The following is a 26558-nucleotide window of genomic DNA, read 5'->3' as shown; positions in this document are numbered from 1 at the left end:
TTACAGTACGTATAATAATTTTTAATAATAATTATCATTATTATTTGTTCATATTAACTATTTCAATAATGCATCTTAAAGTGATGGTAAAGTCTCCCGTTTATAAAAACAGATCCGGAGTGTTATTGCTATTTTAGACGGAGTTTAATTCAGACCGTTAGCTAACGGTAAAATTGACTTTTGAAGTGGGTGGTTGAGCACTAGGAGATTTGAATTTCATCACTACTTTAAAGAGACATGAAACCCACATTTTTTCTTTCATGATTTAGAAAGAGCATGGCATTTTAAACAACTTTCTAATTTACTTCTATTATCTAATTTGCTTCATTCTCTTGATATCACTTGCTGAAAAGCATATCTAAATATGCTCAGTAGCTGCTTATTGGTTGCTGCACATAGAGGCCTCCTGTGATTGGCTCACACATGTGCATTGCTATTTCTTCAACAAAAGATATCTAAAGAATTGAGCAAATTAGATAATAGAAGTAAATTAGAAAGTTATTTAAAATTGCATGCCCTATCTGAATCATGAAAGTTAAATTTTGACTAGACTGTCCCTTTAAAAAGTAAGTATATATATAAAGTATCTTTGTTACAACTGATGAATTAAACTGCATCTAAAATATCACTAGCATTCAGGATCAGGTTTTATAAAGGGGAGAGATTATATCACTTGAAGATTAGTCCTTTTTCATGCGCGCTAACCCTGCACCGCATTAGACCTAAAGCGTGAACTCCGGAGCGTGTTACACATTTTACATTCCTATGTTTTTCACATAGAAAATATTTTTTATTTTTTTTAAAGTTTTATTTTTTATTGATTTTTTTCATAGACAAATAAAGATTACAAACTTATGACGTATCTTAAATAAGATAATAAAGTATCGACAAAATTGGTTTTGATAGCAAATGACATGCAAACTGTTTTATGTATTTACAATAACAATTGCATTATCCTCCTGTGAAGGACATTGGAATGTGAAATATTCATAACTCCTGTTGGGTCAGTGCGTGAACGATAGGTGTTAGTTTTTTCTTCTGCACTCTGCAATAAAGTCTATGGGGAGAATATATTAAAGAGGTTGCTATATCGCAAATAACTTTGTTTAGTGCGTGTCAGGTTTTGCTCGCATGCAAACTTTTTATTTTCAACTTGTAATATACATACTACCCAACACGTGCACAAAAGTTTACTTCTAGTAAAGTTTATGCTCAAGCGAAAGTGCTAAATAGGATGCCACTTGTAATCTGGCCCATACATTATTATTATTATTATCGGTTATTTGTAGAGCGCCAACAGATTCCGCAGTGCTAACATACATAGATAGATAGATAAATAGATAGATAGATAGATAGATAGATAGATAGATAGAAGAAAGAAAGAAAGAAAGAAAGAAAGAAAGAAAGAAAGAAAGAAAGATATGATAGACCCAAATACATACCTAAATATTTCTATAAAGTCTTTAAATTTGGAGGTGATTAATTAATCTAATTTTTATTTAATCAAGGAGTGGAGGAACTGATTAAAAATGCCATATTGTGAATTGTGCTCTGAGCATTTAAAAGGGTATGGTTGTAATTATGCATATAAGAATGTTGTTATGCACAGTGTCCAGTGTTATTTTTTTCTTATCAATTGCAAAAAATTTCAGATTGCCACAGTAATATCCACACATCTAATGCAATTAAAACTAATAACAAATGTTAATGTATGTGAGGATATGGGAGTAAAGGTTATGTTTGCATATATCCTACTTGATTAACAGAGCTTCTTCAGTATTTCTCTTGCTGTGTATGTGTGTATGCGAGTTTGTAGATTTGTGTGTGATTGTGCGTCTCTCTGTGAGTTTGTGTGTGTGTTTATTTTGTAAGCACTATAATTATCCCCATTCACATTAACGGATCAAAAGAAATTAAGAGAGACAGAATATGCACTATTTCCAATACAATCTCACAACTCTCTCTAGTGTAATTATAGTGTGATAAATTAATGGTGCAAAAGAGTTACCATAGGTACTATAGGCATCTGCAATTTATCTTTTTCTGAGGGGTGTGGGGGAAAAAAAATATAAAATGCCCAGAACATAATAATAATTACTACAGTAGTAACAATAACAACAATAATGCAATATTATTAATTATAGCAACATGTTCATCAGGAGACAGTTGCTTCTTTAAAAAATGGTGGCTCATTAACATAAAAAAATGGCTTAGTTATATACTAAGCTAAGTTATAAGGATCAAAATGTTAGGTGTTTTGAACCCCCATTAAAGGCAATCTTCTTCTTGGAATTTTTATCTTTGTAGATTCCAGAGACTGTACCCATTTCTCTGTAAAGGTATATTTTTATGTATGCATGTGAATTTATGAACTGTATGTTTGGCAAATTACATTTACAAATTGTCCATATCAGTAGCAATAAGATCCCCAATAATCAGATATCTTAAATGAAGTGCAAATAAATAACAAGTCAAAATAATTGTCTATTTCCTTTAAATACAGATCATTCAAATATATAAATTAGCTTCCTGACTTTGCACCAGGATAGAAGATAGAGTACCCATTTACTGTGATTGTTCAGGCCTAGATTCAAATCAAAATTGATTAGTCTCCAAATGAATATGTCATATAGATAAAACCAATGAAATTGTGACATGCTGCTAGATGTAAAGGCACAAAAAGGGACACAGACAAGTGCATTCAATTGTAAGAAATCTTAGATCACCTCAGATTGAATTTCTAACTCTTAATAACTATCCATATCTTTATCTTGAATAAAAGAACTTCTCTGTGATGTTCATAAATAATAAAATCATGTTTGGAAGGTTATAATACAATCTTTCTGGCAACAATATCTTGTATGCTATTAAAGAGACATGTAGATAAACTGTATTGTTAGAGGTCACTTTGGGCACATTAGTTGTGTTCATAAGCTGGGAGCTGATTGGTCTTATTTTTAAATAATTCAGCAGCTTTTACTGTTGTGAAGCTAGCTATATAATCAGCCCATACAGTATTTATACAAAACAATATTATTTCAGAAAAGTTCTAAAACAAACCATGAACCCAATTTGTAGTGGATAATCTCAATGGTGCTGTAAGAGTAACAACAATCCACAATGAATACTGTAGTATCCCAAACCCTTATGGATGCCAACAGCGATTAATATGACAGGGGTAAATGCTTTTATTGTTCTGTCTTCTGTAGATAAATGATCATAGAAAAAACGAAAGCAAGGTGAGGGTTAAACACATAGGGCTAAATTACGATTGGAGCGATAGCAGTTGCACGAGTGATATCAGGGTTGCAGGTGTTTGCCCGTATTGAAAAAGAAGTGCGTATTACAAGTTGAAAGTAAACACATTTGCTTGAGCGCAATTGAATTTAGCGAGTGTTGGGTTAGCACAACTTAGAGCTGTCTTTAACTGTTACGCTTGAATAAAGTGTCACAAAAAACATCAAAAATACAATTAAAAGTACAGTTACACTATTAATAATACTATCTAATTAAAAAAAAAAAACTGCATTCAAAAGTTATAAGGGCTCAAAGATATGAGAGCTCAAGTGTTAGAGAAAAAAAGGACTGCAAAGGGCTTTAACATAGAGATACATACTTATACCTGTCTAAATGTGTACTGTATCTGCATGTGTGTGTACAGATGTATTTATGTGTTTTACGATACATTTACTGTACATATTTCACATTCCAATGTTCTTCACTTACAGGATAATGTCCTTTTTATTCTTAAATCTATCTATCTATCTATCTATCTATCTATCTATCTATCTATCTAGATATGTGTGTATATACCTTTACCTGCATATCTATTCCTATAGATTTATATTTACAGATATGTATTTTACAGGAACAGTATAAGATAAATATAGAAATATGTATTTAATAATAAAATGTACATTATTTTCTATATGAAGAACATAGGAATGTAAAATATTTGTGGTTAGATCTTACTGTGGTCTGGTTAGAGCACATGAAAACCATTAAGGCATATCATTGAAATATTACATATAAAATATTAATATTAATAATATTTTTAAACATACTATAAATATATAGATATATTCTATGGACTATTTAGAATATTTTGTAATATTTTTAAAAAAAAAAAAATATTTTATATGCTTGCACTTGATACCAATGAAGTGATATACGCCACAATCAGTGTACATATTTTCACATGTGCAAGAACAGGACTTGTTACTCATCATTGTCATGATTTCAGTCTGTCACCTCTCAGTTGGCGAATGAGTTTAGAAGCAGATCACTGCTTCTTAGAGGGACAGTCAACACCAGAATTTTTGTTGTTTTAAAATATAGATAATCCCTTAATTCCCCAGTTTTGCATAACCAACACATTTATAATTATACATGTTTTACCTCTGTAATTACCTTGTATCTAAGCCTCAGCAGACTGCCCCCTTATTTCAGTTTTTTTGACAGACTTGCAGTTTAGCCAATCAGAGCTGTCTCCATGGTAAATTTATGTACATGAGCTCAATATTATCTATATGAAACACATGAACTAATGCCCTCTAGTGGTGAAAAACAATCAAAATGCATTTAGATTAGAGGCGGCCTTCAAGGTCTAATAAATTAGCATATGAACCTACTAGGTTTAGCTTTCAACTAAGAATACCAAAAGAACAACGCAAAATTGGTGATAAACGTAAATTAGAAAGTTGTTTAAAATTACATGCCCTATTTGCAACATGAAAGATTTTTTTGGACTTGGCTGTCCCTTTAAATAAAGGTCAGACAAGCATGAGCAAGAGTGCGCCTCATGGGCTCAAAACCTGCTTTTGTAGTATAAAATGCTTTTTCATTACTCATATTGTTCATTTTTTTATTGTAATAATAAGTGAATGTTTAATGTCATGAAACACATACCTTGGCATGCTTTGAAGGCAATGAATTGAAAATCTTTGGTATCCCAAGAAGGTTGCCACAAAATGCACCTCAAAGACTTAGAGATCTTTTTAGCAGTGAAAGGGTTAATATCAGAATATAATACAATTTTCAGTTCCTTTTTTTCATTTTTCTATCTTCATTTGTTTTTTGTTTACACTAAGTTTCATTCTTAAAGGACATGAAACCCAATTTTTTTCTTTCATGATTCAGTTAGAGAATACAATTTTAATCAACTTTCAAATTTACTTCTATTATTTAATTTGATTCCTTCTCTTGTTATCCTTTTACTGAAAGGTTTATCTAGGAAAGCTCAGGAGCAGCAAAGAACCTAGGTTCTAGCTGCTGATTGGTGGCTGCATATATATACCGATTGTCATTGGCTCACCTATGTGTTCAGCTAGAAACCAGTAGTGCATTGCTGCTCTTTCAACAAATGATACCAAGAGAATGAAACAAATTAGATAATAGAAGTAAATTGGAAAGTTGTTTAAAATTGTATTCTCTATTTGAATCATGAAAGGAAAAATGTGGGTTTCATGTCCCTTTAATCATGCGCTGTTCCTTATAAGTAAGTACATATACTTGTGGATTTTCAAAATTTTCAGAGCTGGAGATGCCCACTGCCGACTTATCAAGTCTAATTCTGCTGCATATCTTTCCCTTATTGGCCTTAACAAATAACAACTGCAAAACAATTCCCTTTATACTAATGTAATGTTATTGGCTCTCCCAAAAAAGGCAAATGTTACATGGGGTTTGCAATAAACAAGGTGTTAATTTGTTATAATAATGTTTAAACTTGGTGGATATGATACTTTATAGCAAGACAACAGAAATGTCTTGTAATTCCAAATGTTTTAATATTCCTTTAATTAAATGTGTATGGCACTAAATGCAATAAACAAATTGTAGTACACACAATTCTGATCAAAAGCATTTTTTTCTATATACTCTGTTATGCAAAAATGCTTCTAGTAAAAAGTATATGTATACTGATTCTTCCCATACTGCGTTTTAACATTTGCTGACATGCGCATAAATATCTTAATTTAAAGCTTAAAACCAATTTAGAAATAAAATATGTTGTAGACCTATGATAAGTCATCATATATTATAAGTTTAAGGGAGCGTAATTTAATTTTTTACACTTATGGAGGAATTTATTCAACTGTAAAGGGTATATCAGTTAGTGCTCCTAATTACAGTCCAAACTGTATTCTCAGGAATAAACATTTGTGGAAAAAATATTTTCTGTGATTAAAAAATGTATTTATTAAAAATTAGCATTTTTTAAAATGGATGATTTTTTCTGAATAGATGTAATATTTGCAATTTTACACTAAAGCCGGTAAAGTTTTTATTTTTTGTTTTGTTATTTGACAAGCTAGTAGCTGTTAAAATAGATATTAAAAATAATTATACTTTATATTTATACCTGTTGTATAATTTTACTCTAGTTGCATTAGAGCAGATACGTTTTACTTTTAACTCCTATGAAGTAAAAAATGAAAATGAAATTGCTGAAAGCTGATGCTGATAAGCACAGAATGTAATCTATTTTTACTAGTCATAAAGGGATATAATGATCTTTATAACTAGTAGTATGTTTAACATATTTAAAACATGTAAAATATAGAGATAAATTAAAATCATTTGAATATTTAATAATGTTGTTTATATGTTTAAATATAAATTATATATAAAAAAAATATGCATAACTCCTGATTATATATGTAAAAAAAATAATTAATATTAAGAATAATAAAATTGTATTTACCATGAAGAATAATATATTGAATAATCATATGAATCTGCCCCAGATGTAAATAGTTTGTTACAAATTTTAAATATATTTTTGTGTCTATTGATGCTGTGTCAATAACAGGTGAAAACTGAGTGCTATCAAAACTAATCTTTAACGCCATTGGTTTAGAGTTGATAAGCAACCTTTTCTTAGATAGAACTAATGATCTAAAAACTACAATGTCACAGAATACTAAACATAAATTGGTGTATGATAAAATAAAACTCTGAAGTTTTTTGTTTGTCTGTAAAATGTTATGAGGAAGATCATAAACCTCATAACAAAATGGAAACTGGCAAGATTATCTAAAAAATGTCACACCTACTCTAAAGTCCCTCAAAGAAATTCTGAAACGTAACTTTAGCTTGAGAGTTGCTTACATCCAGAACTTAGCTTAGCGAGATAAATAAGAAACACATTAATTGCAATATAGTGCTTGAAAAAATGCTTAAAGGGATATTATAGTCAAAATTAAATGTTCTTGATTTGGAGCAGGCAATTTTAAGCAACTTTCTATTTTACTCCTATTATCAGTTTTTCTTTGTTCTCTTGGTATTTTTATTTGAAAAAGCAAGAATGTAAGAATAGGAGCCGTCCCATTTTTGGTTCAGTACCTGGGTAGCACTTTCTGATTGGTGTCTAAATATAGCCACCAATTAGCAAGTGCTGCCCATGCCCTGAACCAAAAATGGGCTGGCTCCTAAGCTTACTTTCAAATAAAGATACCAAAAGAACAAAGAAAAAATAATAATAGGAGTAAATTAGAAAGTTGCTTAAAACTGCATGCTCTATCTGAACCATGAAAGTTTAATTTTGACTATACTATTCCTTTAATTTATCTCTTATAATCAGGCCCTATGTATGTAATATGTATTTATGCATTGTCTGGCTAGCTTCGGTTGAATTGTAATCTTTTAGTTAATCTTTTTAAGAATATATATATGGTTAAGATTAAATGGCACATACAAGTGCAATTTTGTAGCCTGCAAAGCCTGTGAAAAGGTAACCACAGGAGACCAGTTTCAGTCTACGGTGACAGGAGAGAATTTCTCTAAAAAGAATTGTTTGAACTGTCACTCAACTTTTGTGATACTGTATATCTTATCACTTGCTCTGACTGTCGGTTACAGTATATAGGGTTGACAACAAGGGAGGTAAGGACCAGAATGAAGGAGCATTTGACGGACATTAAACAAGGAATACTTACTACTCCATTAATCAAACACTTTACACAACTACATAATAAGAGATCAGATAGATTCAAAAAGTTTCAAAACTAGCAAGAAGGGAGATTTATTGGGTCTTCCGCCTAAAAACCAGAGTCCCTAAAGGACTCAACTCCAAGTATGACCTAATTCATTTTTGGTAAAGTATTTGCGACCCTGATAGAATCTCTAAGTGTAGGGAGTAAGAATTGTACTGCGCAGTCTGGAGCAAGTTTTTATATTCACATTTAATTAATAAATTCCAGAGATTATATACAAACATAAGTACAGTCACATTCAGTGAACCTTAGGGGTACAAGAGGGAGTTATTTCAGTCATTATTATTATCACAGTTATACTATTTAGACAAAACTAGAGAAAATTTATATTTAATAAGTTTGGACTATGAATCTAAATTAGATCTAAATTAAAACTCATTGTATCGAGTGATATAACTTCAATTGCCGATTTATTTACATTTGTTAGATGCGTTATTTATAGATGGGGATACAGAGTAACCTCACCATATGCATATAGCGGAATGAAGAAACCAAATTCTGTAGATAAAATGGGAATAAATATTCTAAAAGAGTGACAGGAAATTTGGAGATGTTTGAGAGTAGGCATATATCATTGGTTAAATGACCAGCGAGATCTGTATGGGTGGAATTAGACCAATAGAACAGCTGGAGTATGTTTTTAAGTAAATCACTACACTAGTGCTTTTTAAAGGGCTTAGAGTACGGCGTAAGCCGTAATGCGTCAGCCATTATCCAGTCTAGACCAAGGGGGGACATCTGTTCCGTCTTTCCCCTTTTTTGTATACAGATGAATTTCAAGTTTTTAAACTGTTTCATTAATAAAAAAAATTGTTTTTAAGCAGATCCGGTGTTCCTTGTTCTTCATTTGCTTGGATATACACAGTTGGGGCCATCCAGTGAAGCATGGATCTTGTAACAGAATTGCTCAGAATAGGCTGGCTGCCTAAACACACACCCACACGCTGACCAATAGATGTCCGAATCGGCTCCCAGACGAGAATATGTCACATGCTGAAGAGAGAGAAGACACGCTAAACTGAGAAGCCTCTGTTGTGGGAAGCGGTAAGAAGCCGGTGTTCCGGACGCCTTTGGTCGTTAAGGAGAATAGGAGGGTAAGATTGTTCCATACGTACTTTAATACACACTGTGCAATTTGTCAACACCATGTTATGAGATTGGCCGCATGTACAAATAGTATCTGAAGAAATTGTTTTACTACCATCTTGAGCTGATCGGTTAATCACGGCAGTGGCCAGTCTGCAGGTGTATTTGCAAGGACATGTGATGTTGTTTATTATGTGTGGGTTAACCGAAATTACTGTACACTTTATTGGTTGATTGAATCGCACTGGGTATCCACGCTTACTGAAAATAAATAGAAGCTCAATACTGAATTGAACCCCAGAGAATTTTCTACTTACATCTGGGAATATTGATATATTGATATACAACCTGGGTATACATTGATTTCAGTGGGTTTTTTGAGACACCAAATTGGACTACCTATTCAAGGTAATACTGGATAAGTGGGTGTGTGTAATTTTGTATTTGAATAACAGCATTATGGATTGCTGATGTTATTATAAGGACTGATAAGACATTTGTACCTGTATCCCATCATCTCTTCTGATACTTTGTTTTGAGCGAATAATCCTAGGATTACCCACATTTTTTTACTTTACCTGTAATATATATATATTTTTATATATATATATATATATATATTAAATATAAATTTAATTGTGGGAATGTCATACTCAGAACAGAAGCTTGATTTATCTCATTCACGCCATTTTTTCCCCTCACAATATCTTATTCTATTTATTCTAAAAATAATTTATCATACAAAAAAGTTATTGAAATGTCATATAATCAGAAATTAACTTTTTAAGTCTACAAAAATGCATAACCTATAAATACAATATAACAACTATACGTATATTACCTGCACTCTTAATTGCTCTTGGTAATCAGTGTTCCCATAATTTAATGTGCCATATAAATATGTAAGTATGTAAACAGGTATATTGCAAAAACTTTAAACAATATAATGCTAATGCTTTATTTGATTAAAATTAAGCATTATACATCTGGCTACTACAAGGCTGTGGATTGAGGTTAAATATATTCATAACCTTTCCTTTCTAATCATTAGGCGTTCTAACTTTACACTGTACATCAAACACCAAAATTTGTGCAAATCTTTAGAATCCATTATCACAGGATGTTCTTTGCAAATACAGCTTTTCCTTGAAGAATTACAATTAAGTCCCACATCACATGATTAGATGATCATTTCTCTCATCTAGCTCAGCTTCCTGATCATTTGCGTAGTACTTACAGTTAGACACCTGTTTCATTGTAAAAGAATTCAAATTATTCAATGTACTTAACATTATTTAGCCTTGCAAAGGTCTAAACTAAAAGGAAATCTAAAAATTAGAATAAGTGATTGATGAAAACAAGTGAAATTAATTAAAACATGTACCCTGCAAAAGTTAACTGCTCTTGAATTTGCCCCCCTCTGGAAAAAAAGAGTTTAATCATTAGCTACTACTAGGTCCTTTATGTATATCATTTGTCAAGTTATTCCTATGTTCCTATTTCTAAGTAATATTTTTTTTTCTTTTTTTAAACAAAGTCCAGTAAAAGTGTATTTAAGTACAGTAAAATGAAATTCTAACTGAAGTCTTGGTAAACCACTGTCCACAATTATTTGAAAATATTCTTTAATAAAATGCTTTCTATTTCAAATGTATTCAGTATTATTTTTAATCTCTATTAGTAACTGTAGTTATCATATAAAGACAGTAGTATATACTTACACATTTTAATTTCTGTAAATGAATACATCATAAAATATGGCAGTTCATAGAAAGATATGCATGTGTGATAAAATTACTCATTTTTGGTAAAATGCAGAAAAAGTGTTAATTAATAAGTAATTAAAAAGCACAAGAGCTATGGAACTATAGAAAACACAATAACGTTCATGTGATTTTGTTAGAGTTATGGTTAGTTGTTTATGTTTTTAAAATGATAATAATTACCTCATCAGTTTTAATCCATTCTATTAATTAATTTGAGCATCTGCTTTTAATAACTGCTGAGTGATGGTACAAATTTGATAGGCATAATGGTACATTCATAGTAGTGCAGCTATGCAAAAACTATGAGCCAAACTATGAGCCTGTTTAAGGAAAATCAGGTACAATATTCAACTTGGAGAAATGTCTCTAAACCGGATATTCTGTAAACAAATTTTGATATAAAGTTGCTTTTTACATCAGACTTGCATACAGGGCCATCTTTAACGCAGGGCAAAAGGGGCAGCTGCCCAGGGCCCAGTCTTTGTTGAGGGGCCCAAGAGTCCTAAAAAAAAATAAAATACATTTTTTGGTTCATGCCAAACTGCTGATGTCATGTGACATGGGACACACACACAGTCAGTCCTAATACTGTCACAGTCAAACGTTCTCTGCTTATATTTATTTGTGAGAAACTGTGACAGACTGTGCCAGTGTCATGTGACATGCCAAGCTAGTGCCATATGCTGTTTTAGATGTGCACTGTGCAGCACTGAATGCTAAGCCCTAACTCGGCATCCAGCCAGTCCCACTGCATCAGAATAGGTCCTGCTGGGGTTACCACTATTACCAGGTAACTTCTCTGGTGGTGGGGATTGTTTCTGGGTACGTCTGACTGTAGGCACATGCAGCAGAAAGCTGGAGAGGCAGGCTCGTGAGGATTTGAGCATTTGTGCAGCTGCACACACTGCACTCTTCAGTCTTGAGGCTGTGTGACTCGCCTCACACTGTATCCATGCAGCCTTGGGCAGACAGCATTCAGTCTGCTGGTCCCCTTAGCCCTGCTCTTTCTGCTGTGGCCCTAAGATCAACTAACTAAAGTTTGTTAGGGGAACAGTGCTTTGTAGAAAGGTGTCAGTGGGAAGAATAAGTGAGTGCACAGACGCCCCTACCCCATGCAGCATTGTCTAGTGCAGGGTGAGAGGGAACTTGTTCCTAGCAAAGAAGTTACATGTGCTGCTGTGGCTGATGTATAGTGTCATGCTGATACTTTACACATTAAGGTAAGGTTTATTTTTATAGGGTTTTTTTTCTCTCTGTCTCAGATTTTACAGCTTCCCATAGTAGTTCTGCTGTTCCAGTCAGTAAACTTTTATTTGTCTGCACCTCTATGCTTCTTCTTCAGTCTTTACCTTGCTTTGCTCCTGTTGGCTGCCCTAAATCTCTTTAACCAGCTAACCTCACACCAGAATCACATTCAAAAGTATATTAAATTAATCCACAGTGGAGGAATTTATATATTTATTTACTTATTAGCACTGCTTAGGTCCAATTTCAAATATTGCAATTTATTTCCTTTTTTTTAAAACATGATTAGCCCAGCAGTGAATGATCCACTGCTGGGCTAATAGTTTTTTTAAAAAATAATATATACATTGCATTGCATATCCATTGTAATTACATGTTGGTTATTGAGCAAAAAAGTAGCTTAACATTAGTGAATCTGCCTTAAAAGTAACCATGTTGCTGCCAATTGCACTGGTTATAAAATTAACTTGTTGATTTTTTTTTAAATGGACACTAAAGTCAAAATTAAACTTTCATGATTCAGATAGAGCATACAGTTTTAACAGACTTTCCAATTTACTTCCATGATCAAATTGTGTTCAGTCTTTTTATATGCACACTTTCTGAAGTACCAACTACTACTAAGCAAGAGTTCATATTATATATATATATATATATATATATATATATATATATATATATATATATATATATATATATATAAGTCTGTTATTGGCTGATGGCTGTCAAGTGATACAGTGACTAACAAATTGAAAGAAACACTGAAAAATATCAGAAAAAAATACTGCTTATTTGAAATTCAGAGATCGTGTTATTGCATTGCCTTTTTATTATGCATTTGTTGATTATGCAATTCTACTGCATTCAGTGATCCTTTAAAACAACTGACTTTGCACTTAGCCAACTCTGTGCAAAGTCCATTTAAAAAAAAAAAAAAAACTAAATAAAATGCCCGATCGGGTTTCAGGGACTCTCTTGTAAAATCTGTCAAAACTTGACTATTCCGAAACTCGGGTAAAATCGTCTAAGTTTTTTTAAATAGTCATTTGTTTTAAGAATAACTTAACTTAAAAGTAACCACTTAAACCTGTGTTAGAGGAGCCAACTTCTGCCAAAAAATAGACTAAACAGGCATAGCCCCAAAGACAACAACTTTGTTGTTGTCTATGACTAACGATACCTGCAATACTGCCACACTTTAGCTGTCTAGAAATGATATTCCTGCAACCAAAACAAAAAGCAAAACAAAAAAAATATAAAACAAACAAGCAAAAAAAAAAAAAAACAGCATGTTTCTCAAAAGGTCTAATAGTAAGAATTATGATATTGTTTTATTTTTAACTTTCATTTGCTGGAACACTAAAAGCACAGGGAGACAATCCGTCTATATGCAGGTATAAGTCATGTGCTTCCTGGGTAAAGAGACTTGGAAAAGTCACTGTAGTTGCACAAAACCTATTATAATAATGTGCCTACGCACATTTTGATATTTGTATAATGGTGTCCCTGCTGTTATTTTACACTATGAAAATATAAAATAAGTTTTGTATTACTTAAACATAACATAACTTCGAAGATTGGATGATTTTACCGCTTTAAAATTAAGTGACATTCTTTGCTTTTATTTTATCACTTCTGGACTGAAGATCTTAATATTTGTCTGTAAATATCATCAGTGAAATCTACAGGGTTCTCTGGATATACCATATATTTTTTATTTTATTAGCCAATAGTTTGTAAAGCAAAAGTGAAAATTCTCACGGGTATTAGAATTTAAAAATATTTATTGCATTTTAGATCATTTACATATGTGGGTACCGGCCAGCAAGTAATTAAAAAACACGTTTATGCAGCACAGCGAACATAAAAGGGACTGTAATATAATAAAAATGACAGGGGGTAGCAGTTTGAATATTATTAGGTTAATAAAAAATGTTTTGAAGGAAAAAGCGCAAAACAAAGAATAATAAAACCTTCATTTACATTATAAATAAGTGAGACTAAACATATGTTAACAACAAGAAAAATAATTTTATCTTTTGAGATGGGAAAAGCTGGCACTATTTATCTATGCAGAAGGAAATCGTCCTGGAGCACCTGCACCGACCATGAACCTAAATAAATAGAGTTAAAAAGGGGGAAAAACCTCCATACACTTATAAAGCTGAAACTTCACTTTTAATACTTTTTTAAAAGTAAAAAAGTGAAAGCTCTTATATGAAAATGTAAAGGCTATTACCCTAAAACAGTCCATAAAACAACACATAGAGGGTGGCCCCCTCTCTAGACTGATAGCCGAAACATCAGCGTCAGGTGGGACACCCTCTATGTAGTAAAAATGTTGTGTAGTTTCATAGGCCTAGATTTGGAGTTTGGCGGTAAAAGGGCTGTTAACGCTCCGCTGGCTTTTTTCTGGCCGCACCATAAATTTAACTCTGGTATCGAGAGTTAAAACAAATGCTGCGTTAGGCTCCAAAAAAGGAGCGTAGAGCATTTTTACCGCAAATGCAACTCTCGATACCAGAGTTGCTTACGGACGCGGCCGGCCTCAAAAACGTGCTCGTGCACGATTCCCCCATAGGAAACAATGGGGCTGTTTGAGCTGAAAAAAAACCTAACACCTGCAAAAAAGCAGCGTTCAGCTCCTAACGCAGCCTCATTGTTTCCTATGGGGAAACACTTCCTAAGTCTGCACCTAACACCCTAACATGTACCCCAAGTCTAAACACCCCTAACCTTACACGTATTAACCCCTAATCTTCCGCCCCCGCTATCGCTGACCCCTGCATTACACTTTTAACCCCTAATCTGCCGCTCCGTAAACCGCCGCAACCTACGTTATCCCTATGTACCCCTAATCTGCTGCCCTAACATCGCCGACCCCTATGTTATATTTATTAACCCCTAATCTGCCCCCCACAACGTCGCCGACACCTGCCTACACTTATTAACCCCTAATCTGCCGAGCGGACCTGAGCGCTACTATAATAAAGTTATTAACCCCTAATCCGCCTCACTAACCCTATAATAAATAGTATTAACCCCTAATCTGGCCTCCCTAACATCGCCGACACCTAACTTCAAACATTAACCCCTAATCCGCCTCACTAACCCTATAATAAATAGTATTAACCCCTAATCTGCCCTCCCTAACATCGCCGACACCTACCTTCAATTATTAACCCCTAATCTTCCGAGCGGACCTCACCGCTATTCTAATAAATGTATTAACCCCTAAAGCTAAGTCTAACCCTAACACTAACACCCCCATAACTTAAATATAATTTACATCTAACGAAATTAATTAACTCTTATTAAATAAATGATTTCTATTTAAAGCTAAATACTTACCTGTAAAATAAACCCTAATATAGCTACAATATAAATTATAATTATATTATAGCTATTTTAGGATTAATATTTATTTTACAGGCAACTTTGTATTTATTTTAACCAGGTACAATAGCTATTAAATAGTTAGTTAAATATTAGCTATTTAATAGCTACCTAGTTAAAATAATAACAAATTTACCTGTAAAATAAATCCTAACCTAAGTTACAAATAAACCTAACACTACCCTATCAATAAAATAATTAAATAAACTACCTACAATTACCTACAATTAACCTAACACTACACTATCAATAAATTAATTAAACACAATTGCTACAAATAAATACAATTAAATAAACTATCTAAAGTACAAAAAATAAAAAAGAACTAAGTTACAAAAAATAAAAAAATATTTACAAACATAAGAAAAATATTACAACAATTTTAAACTAATTACACCTACTCTAAGCCCCCTAATAAAATAACAAAGCCCCCCAAAATAAAAAATTCCCTACCCTATTCTAAATTAAAAAAGTTACAAGCTCTTTTACCTTACCAGCCCTGAACAGGGCCCTTTGCGGGGCATGCCCCAAGAAGTTCAGCTCTTTTGCCTGTAAAAAAAAACATACAATACCCCCCCCCCAACATTACAACCCACCACCCACATACCCCTAATCTAACCCAAACCCCCCTTAAATAAACCTAACACTAAGCCCCTGAAGATCTTCCTACCTTGTCTTCACCATCCAGGTATCACCGATCCGTCCTGGCTCCAAGATCTTCATCCAACCCAAGCGGGGGTTGGCGATCCATAATCCGGTGCTGAAGAGGTCCAGAAGAGGCTCCAAAGTCTTCCTCCTATCCGGCAAGAAGAGGACATCCGGACCGGCAAACATCTTCTCCAAGCGGCATCTTCGATCTTCTTCCATCCGGTGCGGAGCGGGTCCATCTTGAAGCAGGCGACGCGGATCCATCCTCTTCTTCCGATGTCTCCCGACTAATGACGGTTCCTTTAAGGGACGTCATCCAAGATGGCGTCCCTCGAATTCCGATTGGCTGATAGGATTCTATCAGCCAATCGGAATTAAGGTAGGAATTTTCTGATTGGCTGATGGAATCAGCCAATCAGAATCAAGTTCAATCCGATTGGCTGATCCAATCAGCCAATCAGATTGAGCTCGCATTCTATTGGCTGTTCCGATCAGCCAATAGAATGCGAGCTCAATCTGATTGGCTGATTGGATCGGCCAATCGGATTGAACTAGATTCTGATTGGCTGATTCCATCAGCCAATCAGAAAATTCCTACCTTAATTCCGATTGGCTGATAGAATCCTATCAGCCAATCGGAATTCGAGGGACGCCATCTTGGATGACGTCCCTTAAAGGAACCGTCATTAGTCGGGAGACATCGGAAGAAGAGGATGGATCCGCGTCGCCTGCTTCAAGATGGACCCGCTCCGCACCGGATGGAAGAAGATCGAAGATGCCGCTTGGAGAAGATGTTTGCCGGTCCGGATGTCCTCTTCTTGCCGGATAGGAGGAAGACTTTGGAGCCTCTTCTGGACCTCTTCAGCACCGGATTATGGATCGCCAACCCCCGCTTGGGTTGGATGAAGATCTTGGAGCCAGGACGGATCGGTGATACCTGGATGGTGAAGACAAGGTAGGAAGATCTTCAGGGGCTTAGTGTTAGGTTTATTTAAGGGGGGTTTGGGTTAGATTAGGGGTATGTGGGTGGTGGGTTGTAATGTTGGGGGGGGGGTATTGTATGTTTTTTTTTACAGGCAAAAGAGCTGAACTTCTTGGGGCATGCCCCGCAAAGGGCCCTGTTCAGGGCTGGTAAGGTAAAAGAGCTTGTAACTTTTTTAATTTAGAATAGGGTAGGGAATTTTTTATTTTGGGGGGCTTTGTTATTTTATTAGGGGGCTTAGAGTAGGTGTAATTAGTTTAAAATTGTTGTAATATTTTTCTTATGTTTGTAAATATTTTTTTTTTTTTTGCAACTTAGTTCTTTTTTATTTTTTGTACTTTAGATAGTTTATTTAATTGTATTTATTTGTAGCAATTGTGTTTAATTAATTTATTGATAGTGTAGTGTTAGGTTAATTGTAGGTAATTGTAGGTAGTTTATTTAATTATTTTATTGATAGGGTAGTGTTAGGTTTATTTGTAACTTAGGTTAGGATTTATTTTACAGGTAAATTTGTTATTATTTTAACTAGGTAGCTATTAAATAGTTCTTAACTATTTAATAGCTATTGTACCTGGTTAAAATAAATACAAAGTTGCCTGTAAAATAAATATAAATCCTAAAATAGCTATAATATAATTATAATTTATATTGTAGCTATATTAGGGTTTATTTTACAGGTAAGTATTTAGCTTTAAATAGGAATAATTTATTTAATAAGAGTTAATTTATTTCGTTAGATGTAAATTATATTTAAGTTAGGGGGGTGTTAGTGTTAGGGTTAGACTTAGCTTTAGGGGTTAATACATTTATTAGAATAGCGGTGAGCTCCGATCGGAAGTTTAGGGGTTAATAATTGAAGGTAGGTGTCGGCGATGTTAGGGAGGGCAGATTAGGGGTTAATACTATTTATGATAGGGTTAGTGAGGCGGATTAGGGGTTAATTACTTTATTATAGTAGCGCTCAGGTCCGCTCGGCAGATTAGGGGTTAATACTATTTATGATAGGGTTAGTGAGGCGGATTAGGGGTTAATAACTTTATTATAGTAGCGCTCAGGTCCGCTCGGCAGATTAGGGGTTAATAAGTGTAGGCAGGTGTCGGCGACGTTGAGGGGGGCAGATTAGGGGTTAATAAATATAATATAGGGGTCGGCGGTGTTAGGGGTAGCAGATTAGGGGTACATAGGGATAACGTAGGTGGCGGCGCTTTGCGGTCGGAAGATTAGGGGTTAATTATTTTAAGTAGCTGGCGGCGATGTTGTGGGGGGCAGATTAGGGGTTAATAAATATAATATAGGGGTCGGCGGGGTTAGGGGCAGCAGATTAGGGGTACATAAGTATAACGTAGGTGGCGGTCGGCAGATTAGGGGTTAAAAATTTTAATCGAGTGGCGGCGATGTGGGGGGAGCTCGGTTTAGAGGTACATAGGTAGTTTATGGGTGTTAGTGTACTTTAGGGTACAGTAGTTAAGAGCTTTATGAACCGGCGTTAGCCAGAAAGCTCTTAACTCCTGCTATTTTCAGGCGGCTGGAATTTTGTCGTTAGAGCTCTAACGCTCACTTCAGAAACGACTCTAAATACCGGCGTTAGAAAGATCCCATTGAAAAGATAGGCTACGCAAATGGCGTAGGGGGATCTGCGGTATGGAAAAGTCGCGGCTGTAAAGTGAGCGTTAGACCCTTTAATCACTGACTCCAAATACCAGCGGGCGGCCAAAACCAGCGTTAGGAGCCTCTAACGCTGGTTTTGACGGCTACCGCCGAACTCCAAATCTAGGCCATAGTGTTTATTAAATCCAAGAACATTCAAGGGTATTGTTCTTTGTCATTTTATTAATTAAAAAAAAAAAAACAGGTATAATTTGAGGGGAACGTAGGCAGTCGCAATTGTAATTGGCTAAAATTAGCCATTATAAATACACTTTTTAGTTCTTTTTGGACCAATATTTTATAATCTATATACGTTTTTCTAAAAAAGTTTGAGTATACCATTCATTTCAATAGAAGTGGTAGGTAATATTTTGATTGAATAAATTTCACATTTTAAATAGTAATGGTCTTTCTGTACCTATTTGAGAACCTTGTATAATAGCGTACTCAAAAGGGAACTTTGCTTGAGAACAATATAGAAAAATCAAGAATTCTCACTGCCATAATATGCAATAATTTGATTGATTTAAATTCCTTGTTGGAGAAATGTACCTGAATGTTCTTGAAATTATTTACCACTTTTAGTAGAGGCTTTGTTGGAGGGACCAAATAGAAAAGAGCGTGTGTTCTCTGACCAAAGTTTAAATACTGCAATCGTTTTTTCATGAAACTACACTTTGAGAAGATTTGATAAAGCCCCATAACGTGTTTTCTTTTGATTAATTTCCTTTATTCACCACCTGATTTTTTAGCTATCAGCCCTGAAAGTAGGCCACCCTCTGTGTTTGGCTGTACCCTAACTGGCTTTGAGAAATCATACATAATATATTAGAGTCGTGCTTAACGCCTTGTTGGACTGTTGGGGGGCTTTTCAGTGCAGTAATAGCCTTTACATTTTCATTAGAAGAGCTTTTTACTTTTTTTACTTTTAAACAATTATCAAAAGTTAAGTTTTAGCATTATAAGTGTAAGTGGGTTGTGCCCCCATAATCCCCCTTTTTGTTTTTCTTTAAAATAATCTTATCTATGATACTCTAGAACCCAAGTACTGCAGCTAGTTAGATATTGTGGTTTATAAGGCATACTAAAAGAAAAGTCTGATTTAGACACTAGATTACAAGTGGAGTGCTAATTTAACGTACACCCTTAAATGGGCAAATTCTCCCATTTATATGCGCAGGTTAAATAACCAGCCATTAGAAGTGGATGGTTAATCCTACCGCAAGTTTGCGGTAGCAATTTGCACTCTGAAAATTAACCAGAGGTCAGACCTCTGGTTAATTTTAAAATTTCCCCCCAAATTAAAGAGTACTGTTTCTGTTTAATAATAAAATATTTCTGCAATATAATTTTTTTTAATATAACTTCACAAAGCAGTTTTAAGGGTTTAAAATGTGTGGATGTAAAAACGGCACAGATAAGTGCCTTTACATTGCGGTCTATGGGGACTGTGTTATTACTCAAAATATATATATGTATGTGCTTATATACATATTTATTTATGTGTTAATATGTGTATATACACAAATATAAATGTATATATTCATATACAAATATATTTAAACTTTGCTGCCCATCGCTGCGCTAGGTTCTCTGCTGTGATTATCGGCATGAGAATGAGGCTCCATTTGGAGCCTATGGAAGCACGCTCTTGTGAGCGTAAAGATTTCATGCAATGCGAGGTCGCATTTGCAATGCGTTCAACTGCTAATACCAGTGCCCATATGAGTGGAGCGCAAATATCACGCTTGCGAAAGCGCAATTTTGCGCTCCACTTGTAATCTGGCCCAATTTTTACTATTAAAACTTTAGAAGTGTTGATGATTAAGTTCAGTGTAACAAGGTGAGAAATATTTATCTGCACATTTCAAAATGTAGAAAATCTTTGAAAACTCCTGGTTAAGGGCCTGATATTCAAAGATTCTTGAGCTTGGAGAGAAATTGTAGTTCCGACTTTCCAAAGGGTGAACTCACTAATTTTCAAAATAAAAAGGGCAAGATCTCTCTCATTTATGTGTGTGAAGAAGAGATAAGCCCAGTGCAATATAGCACTGCATTATATGAGAGTTTTGTTACACTTTTACTTTGTGCATTGCATGTTATATTACTATACATTTCAGATTGGGTCCTTTCAGTATTATTGCATTTAAAGGGACACTAAATAAAAAACTTCCATTATTCAGATAGAGCATGTCATTTTAAACAACTTTTCAATTTACTTCCATTAATTAAATGTGCACAGTGTTTTTATATTTAAACTTTTTGAGTCACCAGCTCCTACTGAGCATGTGCAAGAATAAGTGCGTATGCATTTGTAAATGGCTAATGGCTGTCACATGGTACGTGTATGCATTTGCGATTGGCTGATAGCTGTCACATGGTAAAGGGGGAGTGGAAAAAGACATAACTTTTAAAATTGTCAGAAAAAAAATCTACTACTCATTTAAAGTTCAGACTAAGTGCTATTGCATTGTCTTGTTATATTGCATTTGTTGATTATGCAAATCTACTGTGTTGACTGGTCCTTTAAGCTTTGCACTTTCTCATTTGTAATTTAATGCATTTAAATTTTGATCTAGCAAATTTTTTACATTCTGGTTATGCTTTGAAAGTTTCTGTGTTACTTTAATTACATCATCATACTTTGTGTAAAATTAGATTGCACTTTGTATTTTATCCATTGTAAACTGACAGTTTCAGAAAGTGGTATGGACAGGGAAGTTCCCTGGGCTCAACAGGGGAGTTCCCAGGGTATGTCTGAAGCTATCTCACAAGGCTTGTTACATTTTCTAAGCATTTTAAGCCAGCTGTATGCAGATGAAGTTTGCTCAAAATTCACAGTACACTTATTTTAACTACCAGAAAAGTAATATAAACTAAAATATAGACAAAAGCAAGTTAAATTGTAGTTTTATTTTGGAATTGATGCAAATGGAGCCTTTATATCAGCCACAGTGGTTCTCTTTTTACCTTCTCTTTGTCATGTGAAATTTTGTATCACAGGGAGCTGCATTGCTTATTATGGAAGGCGTCTCTCCTCTCTCTCTGGGATTTCCAGGTTCTTCCCCTTTTCTTAGAAAATGAAGTGAGTTCTGCCCTGTGAAATCGGCACTATATTCTCTCTCGAAACTAGAGAATGTTTGATTATCTGGCCCATAGAAAGTAATGACGCTCTTTGGGAAACTCAAGCTGACAGTGCAATATATATATATATATATATATACACAAAGTATGAGACTAATTTGTTAAAGGGACAATCTACTCCAGAATTTTTATTGTTTAAAAAGATAGATAATCACTTTATTACCCATTCCCCAGCTTTGCATAACTAACACAGTTATATTAATACACTTTTTACCTCTGTGATTACCTTGTATCTAAGCCTCTGCAGACGGCCCCTTATCTCAGTTCTTTTGACAGACTTGCATTTTAGCCAGTCAGTGCTGACTCTTAAATAACTCCATGGGGGTAAGCATAATGTTTATCTATATGACACACACGAACTAGTACTGTTTAACTGTGAAAAACGCACTAAGATAAGAAGTAGTTTTTAACAGTATAGAAATCAGTTTCAGTTTATGTAAGTCTAGCTTTCAACAAAGAATACAAAAGAGAACAAAGAAAATTTGATGAAAAAAGTAAATTGGAAAGTTGCTTAAAATTGCATGCCCTTTCTGAATCATGAAAGTTTAATTTTGACTTGACTGTCCCTTTAAAGTTACACAGAAACTGTGAAGGCATAATCAGAATTTGAAAAATCACAACCCTAAATACACTGCTGTATACAAAATAAAATACAAAGTATAAAGTGCAAGGTTTAAATGTAATAAAATGTAATCTCATGTCATGCACTGCTATATTGCACTGGTCTTATCTCTCCATCACATACCGAAATGCAGCAAACGCCCCTTGGAGAAGCAAAACAATATCTGCCTATTGAATATTTCATTAGGGATCTTGCAGTGCTGTTGGATCATTTTAGAATATCTCACCTGAGTGGAGAGGTTTTGAATATCAGGGCCTAAGAGAGAAAAAGCAGATCTTACGGGGGGGGGAATACTTAACTAAATAATATTAAAAAGGACCTTAACCTTGAAGTACCTTTGAGCTGCGTCTTCTTGCAGGGGAATGTGAGATTAATATAGTGGTTCCATTTGAAATGAATACAAACCCATACAAACTATTATATTTTTAGTAAAGATTAACAGGCAGTCAAGCCTAGTTTCATATGCACGATTTCCACTAGTCTCCAATACCTGACAGACTTGCGCGGGAAAATTATTAGGGAGTAAATGAGATCTGAGGTAAAACCCCAAACAAACCATGGAACTTCCCTGTCAAGCCTAGCTAGTGTCTGTGCAAGGTTTATTTTACATACAAAACACAAAATCAATCAATAAAAAAAAAAATACATAGATTTCTAAATACTTTAAACAAAAGTACAAAGGTCTATGACTTTAAACAGAATATAATACAAAATACAAAGCAAAAATAGCATAAAACTTATAAACCTAAATACAAAGTCTAAACAGAATAAAACAAAGTACAAGGTCTAAATGGAATACAACTTGAATAATGTTGAGAATTGATTAAATTGTGTTTGTCTCTCCTTCACCTAGCCCCTTGGTAAAATATAGTATTATTTCTTCTCGTTCTAAAAAATCTTTGATGATCTTTGTAGTATTGTCAGATAATGTATCATGTTTTTGGATAAATTAAATAGCACTGGCTTTTTGACAACTGAGTAGTTTGAAAAAAACTAAGCTGTGTTTAAACATGAATGCATTTTGAAATACTGGAGTTATATAAGCTCATTATACTTAATAATCATAACGCATAATCATTATTATCCTTATAAGAAGGGAAATGTATAGTCAGTGGCAGTTATAATGGGATGCTGGAGGTGAGGGTACTAGGCATACCAGTCATTAGGGGGGCCCACTCCCTCCCCCTCCCTCAATGCCGCTGGGTTTCCCACCCGCCTCCATCTTTCCACCCCACACCTCCTGAAATTACTGTCTGTAATGGTCAGGCATCTGCCTTCATATAGAACTGGAGCTTGGTTTCCATATGCAGACAGATGCCTACAGCTCACAAACAGTAGCTCTTGGCTGTCACTTTACAGCCAAGGATGCTGTAGCTTCCTGAAGCTAGGATGTATATATATTATGTGGTACGATGAGCAAAGTTCAGTCAAATGATTAAAGATTATTTCAGATACTTTGAGATTGTAAGTGTGCTTCTAAATGTTACACAAAACTATTTTATTTCAATTGAACAGACTATTTGAGTTAGCAAAAGTTGCACTCTTCTACAAAACAAGTTATCACCCGCAACATGGTCAAGATACTAAAAGTAAAAAGGTGAATCCTAAATGGGATTGCCCCTTTGTGAGTATGAGTTGGAGTTAGCCTGCATGAAGATGCATTCCCTATATAAACCCGGTCATGAAGGTGTAATCTCCTTTAAACATACTGGATGCAGATATCATATTGAAAAGGTGCTGGTTCACACTTTACAGTTTCATTAATGTTAATATCCAGCATAAGAGGATATTGTAAGTCCTTGTAATAGAAAACTTTAGTCTTTTTTTTAATCAGTGCATTTAGCCACCAATCAGCAAATGCTACGCAGGTGCTGAACCAAAGATGGGTTGGCTCGTAAGCTTACATTGCTAATTTTTTAAATAAAGATACTAAGAGAATGAAGAAAAATTGATGATAGGAGTAAATTAAAAAGTTGCTTAAAATTGCATGCTCTATCTGAATCATGAAAGAAAAAAATTGGGTTTAGTGTCCCTTTAACCACTTTCAATTTTCTTACCGTTTGGGACCAGGCTATTTTAACATTTCTGCGGTGTTTAGCTGTAATGTTCTTACTCATTTACCGTACCCACACATATTATATACCTTTTTTCTTGCCATTAAATGGACTTTCTAAAGATACCATTATTTTCATCATATCTTATAATTTACTATAAAATAAATGATAAAATATGCTGAAAAAATTGAAAAAAAACTAACTTTTTCTAACTTTGACCCCCAAAATAGGTAACACATTTACAACCACTAAAAAACAACCATGCTAAATATGCTATTTCCAAACCATTTCCCCCCCCTCAAAATTAGCATTAGTTACATTGTAACACTGATATCCCTTGATATGTTTATATTTTTTTTAGTAGACAACCCAAAGTATTGATCTAGGTCATAAATGAGAAAAATTAAGGAGCACCGAGCAAGGGTTAATATTTGATAAACTTTATTTCCAATTTCGTAAAAACAAATGGGTTGCGCACAACCTTGGGTAAAGAGAGGGTTATCGAGAAAATTAGATCTAGGCCCATTTTTGTATATTTCATGCCACCATTTCACCACCAAATGCGATCAAATAAAAAAAATTGTTCACTTTTTCACACTGAAATTATTTACAAACAGCTTGTGCAATTATAAATGCTTCTCTGGGATCCCCTTTGTTCAGAAATAGCAGACATATATGGCTTTGGCATTGCTTTTTGGTAACTAGAAGGCCGTTAAATGCCGCTGCGCACCACACATGTATTATGCCCAGCAGTGAAGGGGTTAATTAGGGAGCTTGTAGGGAGCTTTTAGGGTTCATTTTAGCTTTAGTGTAGTGTAGTAGACAACCCAAATCATTGATCTAGGCCCATTTTCATGCCACCATTTCACCGCAAAATGCGATCAAATAAAAGAAATTGTTCACTTTTTCAAAAACTTTAGGTGTCACACTGAAATTATTTACAAACAGCTTGTGCAATTATGGCACGCATGGTTGTAAATGCTTCTCTGGGATCCCCTTTGTTCAGAAATAGCAGACATATATGGCTTTGGCATTGCTCTTTGGTAATTAGAAGGCCACTAAATGCCGCTGCACACCACATGTGTAATATGCCCAGCAGTGAAGGGGTTAATTAGGGAGCTTTTAGGGTTAATTTTAGCTTTAGTGTAGAGATCAGCCTCCCATCTGACATATCCCACCCCCTTATCCCTCTTTCCTCGCCCACCCCACAATTGTCCCCGCCATCTTAAGTACTGGCAGAAAGTCTGCCAGTACTAAAATAAAAGGCTTTTTTTTTACAATTTTTTTTTAATATATACAGTGGGCCAAAAAAGTATTTAGTCAGCCACCAATTGTGCAAGTTCTCCCACTTAAGAAGATGAGAGAGGCCTGTAATTTTCATCATAGGTATACCTCAACTATGAGAGACAAAATGTGGAAACAAATCCAGACAATCACATTATCTGATTTGGAAAGAATTTATTTGCATATTATGGTGGAAAATAAGTATTTGGTCAATATCAAAAGTTCATCTCAATACTTTGTTATATATCCTTTTGTTGGCAATGACAGAGGTCAAACGTTTTCTGTAAGTCTTCACAAGGTTGTCACACACTGTTGCTGGTATGTTGGCCCATTCCTGCATGCAGATCTCCTCTAGAGCAGTGATGTTTTGGGGCTGTCGCTGGGCAACAAGGACTTTCATCTCCCTCCAAAGGTTTTCTATGTATTTGAAATCTGGAGACTGGCTAGGCCACTCCAGGACCTTGAAATGCTTCTTACGAAGCCACTCCTTCATTGCCTGGGTGGTGTGTTTGGGATCATTGTCAAGCTGAAACACCTAGCCACGTTTCATCTTCAATGCCCTTGCTGATGGAAGGAGGTTTGCACTCAAAATCTCATGATACATGGCCCCATTCATTCTTTCATGTACACGGATCAGTTGTCCTGTTCCCTTTGATGAGAAACAGCCCCAAAGCTTGATGTTAC

The sequence above is a fragment of the Bombina bombina genome, chromosome 2 (assembly GCF_027579735.1).
Source record: "Bombina bombina isolate aBomBom1 chromosome 2, aBomBom1.pri, whole genome shotgun sequence".
NCBI lineage: Eukaryota > Metazoa > Chordata > Amphibia > Anura > Bombinatoridae > Bombina > Bombina bombina.
The sequence above is the reverse complement of the archived record's forward strand: the minus strand, read 5'-3'. Positions refer to the sequence as shown.